General features: G+C 49.4%; 1 pseudogene; it reads left to right on the forward strand.

The window, feature by feature from the left end:
- Positions 1–620: 620 nt before the first annotated feature.
- Positions 621–12565, forward strand: part of LOC117882879 — a 36664-nt pseudogene continuing 24719 nt past the window's right edge.

Genomic DNA, 12565 nt, shown 5'->3' on the forward strand with positions numbered 1-12565 from the left:
TGCTCTGGGGGGAAAGAAAGGGCGCTGGAGCCAGCCTCGCACCGCTGGCCTCACGCACAGACACAGCCCTCGCCTGCCCTTAGAAATTAGATCGGTCAAGTGTCGACCCCATCCCTGCTGTGACTGCAGCGAAATTGAGGGGACGATTCTTCCCTGACCTAACGTCCCTGGTCCCAAGAAGCTACCTTGCCTCTCAGGGATGTGGCTTATCTACAGCAGTGGCTCTCAAACTTGTGTACTGGTGACCCCTTTCTTGGTGACCAGATGTCCCGATTTTATAGGGACAGTCCCGATTTGGGGGGCTTTTTCTTATATAGGCTCCTATTACCCCCCACCCTCTGTCCTGATTTTTTACAGTTGCTATCTGGTCACCCTATTCACATAACAAGCCTCTGAGTATGACCCCCTCCCCCCTTAGACATTCAAAACACTTTTTAATATATTTAACACCATTATAAATGCTGGAGGCAAAGCAGAGGTTGGGGTGGAGGCTGACTGCTTACAACCCCCCCCCCCCCCCCATGTAATAACCTCACGACCCCCTGAGGGGTCCCAACCCCCAGTTTGAGAACCGCTGACCTACAGGGATGGGAAAACCCTTTCTGGTGCTGTAGGAAACTATGGCTGCACAACTGGTGTACCAGCGCTGTGCTGCTGGAGTGGCTGGAGTGCAGATGCACCTGGACATGATTAAAAGCCCTCATTTACAGCCAGTTTTTGTGTTGGTGCCTATCGGGCAGGTCTACACTAGAAACACTAGAGCAGCAGTGGGGCTGTAATATAGACACTTACTAGAGCCACAGAAGGGGTTCGTTTGTTGCTGTAGTAAATCCACCTCTCTGAAGGCTGGTCTGCACTAACGCTGTACATAGGGTGACCAGACAGCAAATGTGAAAAATTGGGACGCGGTGGGGGGTAATAGGAGCCTATATAAGAAAAAGACCCTAAAATCGGGACATCTGGTCACCCTAGCTGTACAGTAGAACCTCAGAGTTATGGACACCTCGGGAATGGAGGTTGTCCATAACTCTGAACAAGAGGTTATGGACTTCAGCCAAGGGGGAGGAGAACGGGGTGCCAGTGGGGGCAAAATAGCTTCATACATAACTTCCTGGTATAGCTTGGGTTTAAACTTTCTGAAATATATTTTGGGACAAAACTTTATTTTTAGGCTCTGGCCAAGGGGAATTTTTAATAAAGTTTGGGCAAAATCCGTGCAGATTTTCAAGTTCTGTAAGGGTGGGAAAACATTCTCTCTTCTCACAAAGTTAATGCCATATTCTCCTCTGCCAACTACATAACTCAGAAACAGTAGAGCAGGGGTCGGCAACCTGCGGCACGCGAGCTGATTTTCACTGGCATGCTGCTGCCTGCCGGGGTCCCGGCCACTGGCACCACTTAGCCCACTGCCAGCCTGGGTGAACAGAACCCCCATTTGGCAGTGGCTGAGCGGGGCCTGCAGCTGAGACCCCGGCTGGCAGGAGCCAGCGGACAGAACCCCAGACCGGCAGCGGGGGGGGCCGCCCCCTCCCCGCTGGTCTGGGATTCCAGCCACCCGGCCCCCTGCCAGCCGGGGTCCAGGCCTCCGGCCCTGCTGAGCCCTCCTGCTGGCCTGGGGTACCAGCAACCAGCCCAGGGCTCTGCTCCTGGCCTGGTCTCAGCGCTCTGCAGCCCTTATAAAAAATTACACTACAATTAGCTTAAAAACTTGAAAACTTAAAAACTTTGTATATTATAGCAATCGTTAAAACATGTATAATGTTAATAAATATATAGGTTTGATGAAACAAAGTAGTTGTACTTATGTGCCTGTGCTTAATTTGTGTTTTTGATGGTTTACCTTCTAAAAAAATCTTGCGTGTCTCGCACCTCCAGAAAGGGCATCTCACACCCCCAGGGGGTGCGTGCACCCCAGGTTAAGAACCACTGCACTAAACTGATAAGATCTGCATTTTAATTTAATTTTAAATGAAGCTTCTTAAACATTTTAAAAACCTTGTTTACTTTACACAAAACAATAGTTTAGTTATATATTATAGATTTATAGAAAGAGACCTTCTAAAAACGTTAAAATGTATTACTGGCACGTGAAACCTTAAATTAGAGTGAATAAATGAAGACTCGGCACACCACTTCTGAAAGGTTGCTGACCCCTGCAGTAGTGCTTTGAAACCTGAGCCCAGATCCTGCTTCATGCAGGCAAATCCCTGCGTCCACACAGAACCCCACTGACTTTAGTGGGGCTCGTGCTGCATGCAGCTTATTGCAAGATCTCACTAGGAATGAAACCTTCCAGCAAACACCAAGAAATGGGTACTGATGTGTCTGTTGACAAATGTGTAATCCTCAAAAATGGCAATTAAATATACATAGTTTATTCAGAATTGTGGAAAGACTTGTAAACACTGCTTTGATGGAGAAAATAACTGTTAGCAGCAAGTGTGTGTAGTACTCCTGATGGAATTCTGTGCCAAAAAATTCAAAATTCTGCACACCATATTTTAAAATTCTGCAAAATTCTGGGAATTTATTTAAACTACCATACAATGGAAGGAGAACAGGAATGGGGAGCATTGGCAGAAATCCCCGAATCCCCTTTGTCTAATAATAATGTAGTTAGGTTTGATCCTTTATTTCTAGTTATTAGTCAACAAATATATGTAGCCTCAAGATAGTTAAGTCCAAAGCAGACTTCAAAAAGGTACAAAGGAATCTCACAAAATTGGGTGACTGGGCAACAAAATGGCACATGAAATTCAATGTTGATAAATAATTCACACCGGAAAACATAATCCCAACTATACATACAAAATAATGAAGTCTAAATTAATTGCTACCACTCAAGAAAAGATCTTGGTGAGGTGGATAGTTCTCTGAAAACTTCTGCTTAATGTGGAGTGGCAGTCAAAAAAGCTAACTATATTAGGAACCATCAGGAAAGGGATTAATAATAAGACAGTAATTATCATAATGCCAGTATATAAATGTATGGTATGCCTGTACCTTGAATAATATGTGCAGTTCTGGTCACGCCCTTCTCAAAAAAGATGCACTGGAAATGGAAAAGATATAGAGAATGGCTACAAAATTGATTAAGGATATGGAACAGCTTCCGTGTGAGGAAAGATTAAAAAGACTGGGACTGTTAATCTTGGACAAGAGACACCTAAGGGGGGAATTAATAGAAGTCTATAAAATCATGAATGGTGTGGAGAAAGTGAATAGGGAAGTGTTATTTACCCCTTCACGGAGCACAAGAACCGGGGTCATCCAATTAGATTAATAGGCAGCAGGTTTAAAACAAAAGGAAGTACTTCTTCATGCAACACACAGTCACCCTGTGGAACTCATTGCCATAGGATATCCTGAAGGCCAAAACTATAACTGGGTCCAAAAAAGAATTTAGATAAATTCCTGGAGGATAAGTCCATCATTGGCTACTATCCAAGATGGTTGGGGATGCAACCCCATGCTTTGGGTGTCCTTAGGCCTCTGACTGCCAGATTCTGGGACTGGATGATAGGGGATGGATCACTTGATGATTTCCCTGTTTTGTTCATTCCCTTTGAAGCCTCTGGCATTGGCCACTGTTGGAAGACAGGATTGTGGGCTAGATGGATCATTGAACTGACCCTTTATGGCCATTCTCATGTTCAGTGATGATAAAACTGACTCATTAGTGGCCATTGAGTGTTTTCTTCAGTGAAGGCAATTTCTCTAGTGTGTTTCAGCTTTCTCATCACATCAGTTTTGGCTGCAGCAAGAATGTTGAGTAATGGGGAGATCTATTTTCCTATTATCCTCATAATCCAAAATGGCTGAACTATGTTTGCTCAAACTTTCTAAAACCTCAAAACCAAACTCTTCACTTGTGCAGAGAGACCAAGTCCATTTTGATTGTGGGCAACAAAAGCCTATTCTCAATAAAGAAATTGTATAGCTGGTGCAAAAAGATAGAAAAAAGATGGCTAAATTTTTCACAAGTGTCTTAATTACCTTTAAATAATTGTGAAGTTCTCTACCCAGTCAACATGTATGAATCTTTAAAATTTCTGTCTTGCTAGCTACAAGCATACGTATAAAAACAATTTAAATTGTGGAGGTCCCCCTATGGAGATTCCTGGTGAATTCATGAACAAACTGGAATTGAGCTACACTTATTCTGTGAAATTTGAGGTAGGCATATTAATATTTTTGTAACTAGTCCCATAAATTGTTTGGATCCAGGTTCTTTCTGGCAGTTATATTTGTCTAGTATAAACATTTGCACTATTTTAATGGTTTTACGAATATTAGTTTTATGAATAACAGTACAATCCAAATTTTGGTAGTAGGAGAGCCTTAAAGTGAGCGTATTTTTAGTACTTTCCAGCTGAGTTTCTGTCTTATCTGATTTGAAAGTGCCTTCATTATAATTTTATCCAGGCTCTTGCAAGCACTACATTAACTACTGATAAAGAGGGAGATTGTTTTCAAAGACTATCAGTCCTTATTTCACCTAATACAGCACAGGGCAGTAGCCAATCATACTTGTGAATGTGTCTTTACTCCTATCTGAAAAGTAACATCCTATCCTCACACCCTAGGTTCAAAAAAAGAACAGGAGTACTTGTGGCACCTTAGAGACTAACAAATTTATTAGAGCATAAGCTTTCGTGGACTACAGCCCACTTCTTCGGATAAATTTGTTAGTCTCTAAGGTGCCACAAGAACTCCTGTTCTTTTTGCGGATACAGACTAACACGGCTGCTACTCTGAATCCTAGGTTCAGTTTCCCTGTTGTTTTAAAACTTGTTGCTTCTGTTCAGCCTATCCTAAAAATATGGTAATTAGGGTTTGTTTTTGTGATATAAGACACCTGTCTACTAGGAATTGGACTGAGAGCACTAGTTCATTTGGTGAAGGCAATTATACAGTTGTCATATAATAGCTTTCATTTTCCATCCCGCTGAAGTTGACTTGAATCTGTAACCTTGAGGTGCAATAGCTCTATAACCTATTATTTTTCCTTTGAGCCATCCAGTCCTCCTTAGATTAGTTGATTTACTACTTGGATGAGCTTGCTGTCCATTAACATTTGTGTTTAAATTTTGAGGCTAAATTGGAATTGTAACATCAGCTTTTTTCAATAATTTACAAAACGTGTTGCGAATTTGGGACATCTGTTCTTCTCTCAGCAAAAGAGCAGATAATTGCTGCTAGTTCAGGCATTTCCAGCAGATGTCACTAAGTACAACTTAAATACCAGGTACACTTAAAATTGACTATCTGCAGTTTGCTGTCTTAAGCTTTACTTTTAAATTGCCTTTTGACTATATCTAATTTTCAAAAAGTAATAAACCAGTAAAGCCAATAGTAGGTGTTTATGGATCCAGGACACTTTTAAAAAGCAAGCTAAGCCCATTTCTTAAACAGTAATGAGCTTTGATCTGTTATCGCTCCTGCATTGTTTTAGTTTGGCCACTGTTTTGTTAGTCTGATCTTGCAGCCTGCACACTGAGGAGACAGAAATCTGCTCTCTGTTCTACAGTAGCTGACTTTTGGTCGTGAGGCCATGATGAACTGACATATTGGCCCATTTAGAAGTGCTAGGCTTTCAGACCTGTGCATGTGCAAAAATATGCACATTTGTGCCCTTGCCGTTTGCATACAGCACATACAAAAGTTCAGTTGGAGGCAAAAATAATGAATTACGCACAGTTTTCTGAAAATCTGATCCAGTGAATCATGATCTATTTAACAAATTGTGGGATGGTAACTTCACGGAGTAGCTTGATGAACTCACATGAAGAAGTGACTTCAATCTTGTGTTGTACAATTTTACTCTAAAGAACACTGATCAATATAAACTATACCCAAAAACATTACACATAAATCAAAAATTCCAGGCAGTGAATAGTATAAGATAAGTTACAGAGAAGGACAAAGTCATAAAATAAAGGTTTCAGAGTGGTAGCCGTGTTAGTCTGTATCAGCAAAAACAACGAGGAGTCCTTGTGGCACTTTAGAGACTAACAAATTTATTTGGGCATAAGCTTTCATGGGCTAAAACCCACTTCATCAGATGAATAAAATAAAGCAGTCAGAAGAAGAGACTGAAGAGTATAAGGCAGGGAAAATACCTGTATCTAAGATGAAGATTGGAGTCAAGTAGATTATGCATACTCGCTAACTTTATGAAGTGGTATCAAAACCTTTACTCCTCCAAAGCCATTTTTTGTTTAATTGTTTTGTTTTCCCTTGCTTATAGGAAAATTATATCAAGTGGACTTCCAGATGGGACTACATTTTGGAGTCTATGCCACATACCAGAATTCAGTGGTTTAGGTAAAATTTTTAATTTATGAAATGAATAAATAATCTTGCCGTGAAGCACAAAGATCTTCTCCTTCAGTTTTCAGGATATGTAACTCTTACATGTAAAATGAAGTCTGTTAGTTTCCAAGCAAATGAACTTCCTTGTTTCAATATGTGAAGCAACTTTTATCAGTCTTGGATCTCTTGGGAGCAACTAAAGTATTGCATGTCACCAAAGGAATGTGCCATTAGTATCCAAAAGCAAAGTAAAAACATAGAGGTTGCTTTATCATCTTGTTCCATAGAACTTCTGGGAGGTTACTGCCCATCAGTTTTCTTACCATTATCGTCTGGTTTGCTCTGATAAAAGACGGTTACTCACCGTTGTAACTGTTGTTCTTCGAGATGTGTTGCTCATATCCATTCCATTAGGTGTGTGCGCGCCGCGTGCACGATCGTCGGAAGATTTTCTACCCTAGCAACACCGGCGGGTCGGCTGTGGAGCCCCCTAGAGTGGCGCCTTCATGGCGCTGAATATATACCCCAGCCGACCCGGCGCCCCCTCAGTTCCTTCTTGCCGGCTACTCCGACAGTGGGGACGGGGGGCGGGTTTGGAATGGATATGAGCAACACATCTCGAAGAACAACAGTTACAACGGTGAGTAACCGTCTTTTCTTCTTCGAGTGCTTGCTCATATCCATTCCATTAGGTGACTCCCAAGCCCAACTTAGGTGGTGGGGTCGGAGTGAGACATTGCTGTGTGCAAAACCGCTGATCCGAATGCAGCATCGTCCCTGGACTGCTGCACTAGTGCATAGTGAGCTGTAAACGTGTGGACTGATGACCAAACCGCCGCTCTACAAATGTCCTGTATCGGAACATGTGCCAGGAAAGCAGTCGAGGAGGCTTGGGCCCTCGTGGAGTGAGCGGTGAGGTGCGGTGCTGAGACACCTGCCAGGTCATAGCAAGTCCGGATGCAAGACGTAATCCAGGAGGATAGGCGTTGTGAGGAGACCGGTGAGCCTTTCATTCGGTCGGCCACTGCAACGAAGAGTTGCGTCGTCTTTCTAAAGTGCTTTGTGCGGTCAATATAGAAGGCCAGGGCCCTTCGTACGTCCAGGGAATGCAAACGTTGATCCTGGCGAGTGGCATGTGGTTTGGGATAAAAGACCGGGAGAAATATGTCCTGGTTGATATGAAATGGAGAAACCACCTTAGGGAGAAAGGCAGGATGTGGACGAAGCTGCACTTTATCCTTATGGAAAACTGTATAAGGGGGCTCGGATGTAAGCGCCCTGAGTTCAGAAACGCGCCTTGCTGAGGTGATGGCTACGAGGAAGGCTGTCTTCCAGGACAGGTACAAAAGTGAACAGGTGGCTAGTGGTTCGAATGGAGGACCTGTGAGTTTGGAGAGGACCAGATTGAGGTCCCACGTCGGGACGGGCTGACGCTGTTGTGGGTACGTCCGGTCTAAGCCCTTGAGGAATCTAACGACCATCGGGTTAGAGAATACCGAGGACGCGAGTTCCCCTGGGTGAAAGGCCGATATAGCGGCCAGGTGAACTCTAATTGAAGATATCGCCAACCCCTGCTGTTTTAGGGAGAGGAGATATTCCAAAATGAGAGGAATGGGTGCCTGCAACGGGGACGTGGCTCGTCGTTCGCACCAACAGGAGAACCGCTTCCACTTGGCCAGGTACGTGGTGCGTGTTGAGGGCTTCCTACTGCTCAGCAGAATCTGTTGGACAGAGTGCGAGCATTGCTGCTCTGCCTGGGTGAACCATGGAGCAGCCACGCCGTGAGGTGGAGTGATTGCAGGTCGGGGTGACGCAGCCGGCCGTGGTCCTGAGAGATGAGATCCGGACATAATGGAAGCGGGATCGGTGTCTGAACCGAGAGTTCCAACAGTGTGGTGTACCAATGTTGTCTCGGCCACGCTGGAGCGATCAGAATTACCTGTGCCTGGTCTCTGCGCAATTTGAGCAGTACCTTGTGGACCAGAGGAAACGGAGGGAAGGCATAAAACAGGTGGTCTTTCCAGGGAAGGAGAAACGCATCCGAGAGGGAGCCCGGAGCTCGACCTTGTAGGGAGCAGAACACGTGGCACTTCCTGTTGTCTCGAGATGCAAACAGGTCTATCTGGGGAAACCCCCACCTCTGGAAGATGGAATGTATGATGTCCGGACGGATAGACCACTCGTGCGTCTGGAAGGACCTGCTGAGTCGGTCCGCTAGAGTGTTCTGGACTCCAGGGAGGAACGATGCCGTGAGATGGATTGAGTGGGCGATGCAGAAGTCCCACAGGCGAATGGCCTCTTGGCATAGAATTGACGAACGTGCTCCTCCTTGCTTGTTGATGTAAAACATGGCCGTGGTGTTGTCGATGAGAACTAACACACAGCGGCCACGTAGGAGATTGAGGAATGCCTGGCACGCCAGGCGCACCGCCATCAGTTCCCGAACATTGATGTGCAGGGCTAACTGGGGTGCAGTCCACAGGCCCTGGGTATGGTGTTCGTTGAGATGGGCGCCCCAACCCAGAGATGACGCGTCTGTGACCAGGTGCAGAGAGGGTTGTGGGGCGTGAAATGGCATCCCCTCGCAGACCACATTGTGATCTAGCCACCAGGTGAGGGAGGCCAGGACCGAGTTCGGGACCGTGACCACCATGTTCAGGCTGTCCCGATGTGGACGGTATATTGATGACACCCAGGTTTGAAGTGGGCGAAGCCGAAGTCTGGCATGCCTGGTTACGTACGTGCAGGAAGCCATGTGACCCAGCAGGGTAAGGCACGACCTCACCGTGGTAGTTGGGAAGGCCTTGAGCCCTTGAATGAGGTTCGTGATGGTGCCAAAGCGGTTGTCTGGCAGGATGGCTTGTGCACGTCTGGAGTCTAGAACTGCGCCGATGAATTCTATTCTCTGGGTAGGTTCTAGAGTGGATTTGTCCTTGTTGAGTAGGATGCCCAACTCGTTGAATGTGTGCACTATTCTGTGGACGTGAGCTTGAACTTGCTCCTTGGTGCGACCGCGTACCAGCCAGTCGTCTAGGTACGGGAACACCTGTATCCCTTGCCGACGAAGGTACGCTGCCACGACAGCCATACATTTCGTGAACACTCTTGGGGCCGAGGATAGGCCGAAGGGAAGGACTGCAAATTGGTAGTGCACCGTGTTTACCACGAATCGCAGGAAGCGTCTGTGAGGTGGGTAAATTGTGATGTGAAAGTATGCGTCTTTCATGTCGAGGGCGGCGAACCAGTCTCCAGGATCGAGGGAAGGGATAATGGCCCCCAAAGAGACCATGCGGAACTTCAACTTTACTACGAATTTGTTGAGTCCGCGCAAGTCCAAGATGGGCCGCAGACCTCCTTTGGACTTGGGGATCAGGAAGTAACGGGAATAAAATCCCCTGCCCCTTAACTCTATCGGAACCTCCTCTATGGCCCCCATGGCCAGGAGCGTAGAAACCTCCTGTATAAGAAGTTGCTCGTGAGAAGGGTCCCTGAAGAGGGACGGGGAAGGGGGGTGGGAGGGGGGGATAGAAGAAAACTGGATAGCGTATCCCCTCTCCACCGTGCGGAGGACCCAACGGTCCGAAGTTATAAGGGACCAGGCACGGTGGAAGTGGGAGAGGCGATCCCGAAAGGAGGGGGCTGGATCCTGGGGGATGACTGGGGCGCCGTCCTCGACCGCACCTTCAAAAGTTCTGCCTGGGGCCTGAAGGTGGCCTTGGTGGCCCCTGGTTCTGACCGGGTTGAGGGCCGGTCCACCTTCTTCTACCACCTCGCCCTCGCCTCCGGGCCGAGTCCTGTCTCTGACGAGGCGGGGGGGGGGGGTAGAAGCGCTGAGGCTGTGGTCTGAATGGCCTGCGCTGAGGGCCCACAACATGCATCCCCAGGGAACGCATGATCGTCCTGGAGTCCTTGAGGCTCTGCAGGCGAGAGTCCGTCTTTTCTGAAAACAACCCTTGTCCTTCGAAGGGTAGATCCTGCAGGGTTTGCTGCAGTTCCTGAGGCAGACCCGAAACCTGGAGCCAGGAGATCCTCCGCATAGCGATACCTGAGGCCAGGGTTCTCGCAGCAGAGTCCGCTATGTCTAAGGAGGCCTGTAAGGAGGTCCGAGCCACCTTCTTACCCTCCTCTACCAGGGCTCCAAACTCCTCCCTGGACTCTTGGGGAACCAACTCCTTGAACTTCCCCATAGAGTTCCAGGAGTTAAAGCTATAGCGGCTCAAGAGCGCCTGCTGGTTAGCCGCTCTAAGTTGCAGCCCTCCGGCTGAGTAAACTTTACGGCCGAACAAATCGAGGCGCTTAGCCTCCTTCGATTTGGGCGCTGCGGCCTGCTGACCGTGACGCTCCCTTGCGTTCACTGATGCCACCACCAGTGAACACGGCTGGGGGTGGGTATACAAGTACCCGTAGTCTTTAGACGGGACAAAGTATTTCCTTTCCACCCCTCTCGCTGTGGGTGGGATAGAGGCAGGAGTCTGCCATATCGTAGATGCATTGGCTTGTATCGTGCGGATCAGGGGTAACGCCACCCTCGATGGGGCATCCGCTCCGAGGATATTCACTATGGGGTCGTGCACCTCCACTATCTCCTCCGCCTGCAGGTCCATATTACGGGCCATCCTACGCAGAAGATCCTGGTGAGCCCGAAGATCTATTGGATGTGCCCGCCACTGCCTCATCCGGAGAGGAAGAGGAAGATGCCTCCGGTGGAACAGGATCCAAGGGAGGGTCCTGGTCTCCCTGCTCCTGGGCCGGAGCATCACCTGCGCTTGGGTCCAGGGCGTCAGGTGGTGCGGACACGGAAGTCTCCATGCCCCCTGGCGGAGGCCGAGAGATGGTGGACTCCGGGGCCCTTCTAGCGGAGTGACCGGAGCGAGAGGTCGAAGCAATTGGAGCCCCTTGCGCCTGATGGTACGCCCACGGGGTCCAAAACGACCAGTGAGATGGGCCATGAGAATGGTCCTCTGTTATGTTCTGCCAATGGCCCAAGTCCTGTTCCTCGGCTTGCCCCTGAGGGGGGTATGCCGATCTCGAGAGGTCCTCCGAGGAGCGAGACACCGATCTCGATGGCCATGGCGGTGCCGAGAGCGTCGAGACGATTCCCGTGGGCTGCGGTGCCGCACGGTGCCGGTCCGGAGATGATCTATCTCTACGCGGTGCCGGCGATCGGTGCCGGGACCGCGACCGGTGCCGATGACCTCGTCGGTGCCGGGAGTCGGATCTGGACCTCGACGAGGACCTGGAGTATGCCCGGTGCCGGGAGCGGCCTCTCGACGTCGAGCGTCGACCGTAGCGGTGCCGAGAACTACGTCTCGACGTTGATCGGTGCCGACGATCATAGCGGTGCCGAGACGTAGAGCGGTGCCGCGACGAAGATCTTGGCCGCGAGTACGACCGGTGCCGAGGTGATATTCGGTGCCGGGACTGCGAGCGGCGTGGGGACCTGCTTCGGGACCTGGATCGGTGCCGAGGTTCCAGCCCTTGCGATGGAGGGCGCATCAAGGCAGGTTTCCCCCTCGACTGGACCGGGCGAGTCAACGGTGCCGTCGGTGCCGGTGGTTGGGGCGGTGCCGGCTCCGTGAGAGCTATTAAGTCTCTCGCCGCCGCGAAGGTCTCTGGCGTCGACGGGAGGCACTGTATCACCGCCGGCCTCGGTGGAGACGCTATCTGCACCGGACTCAACGGCCTCGGCGCCGGAGTCGACGGTGCTGGAGGCACCTGTTTCCGGTGCTCCACCGGCAGACGCGGCTCTACCCCCGGCACTGGGGGAGCCGGCGTCTTCGGCACGGAGGTCCCCGTCTTATGGGCTTTTTTATGCCCTGGGGATAATGACCGGCGCCGAGGCACTTGCTGTGCTTGCGGTGCCGACGAGATCCGGTGCCGGGGAGGCTTATCCGACGCCACTCGCGTGGTCGGCATGGCCGGTGCCGCCGGGGCACTGCGCACCGAGGCGCTAGGTGCCGGGGCCTGGCTTGTAGATGGAGCGTCCGGACTAAGTGCCGCCTCCATCAGGAGTTGCCGGAGCCGAAAGTCCCGCTCCTTCTTGGTCCTTGGTCTGAAGGCCTTACAGATCTTGCACTTATCTGTTTGATGGGACTCTCCCAGGCACTTCAGACAGGAGTCGTGCGGGTCGCTCGTGGGCATAGGCTTAGCGCAGGAGGCGCACTGCTTGAAGCCGGGAGCGTTGGGCATGAGCCCGGCCCCGCGGCTGGGGGAGAAAGGGGGAGACGACCCCCTTAATCCCCTGAACTAC

This window comes from Trachemys scripta, chromosome 9, assembly GCF_013100865.1.
Source record: "Trachemys scripta elegans isolate TJP31775 chromosome 9, CAS_Tse_1.0, whole genome shotgun sequence".
Classification (NCBI taxonomy): domain Eukaryota; kingdom Metazoa; phylum Chordata; order Testudines; family Emydidae; genus Trachemys; species Trachemys scripta.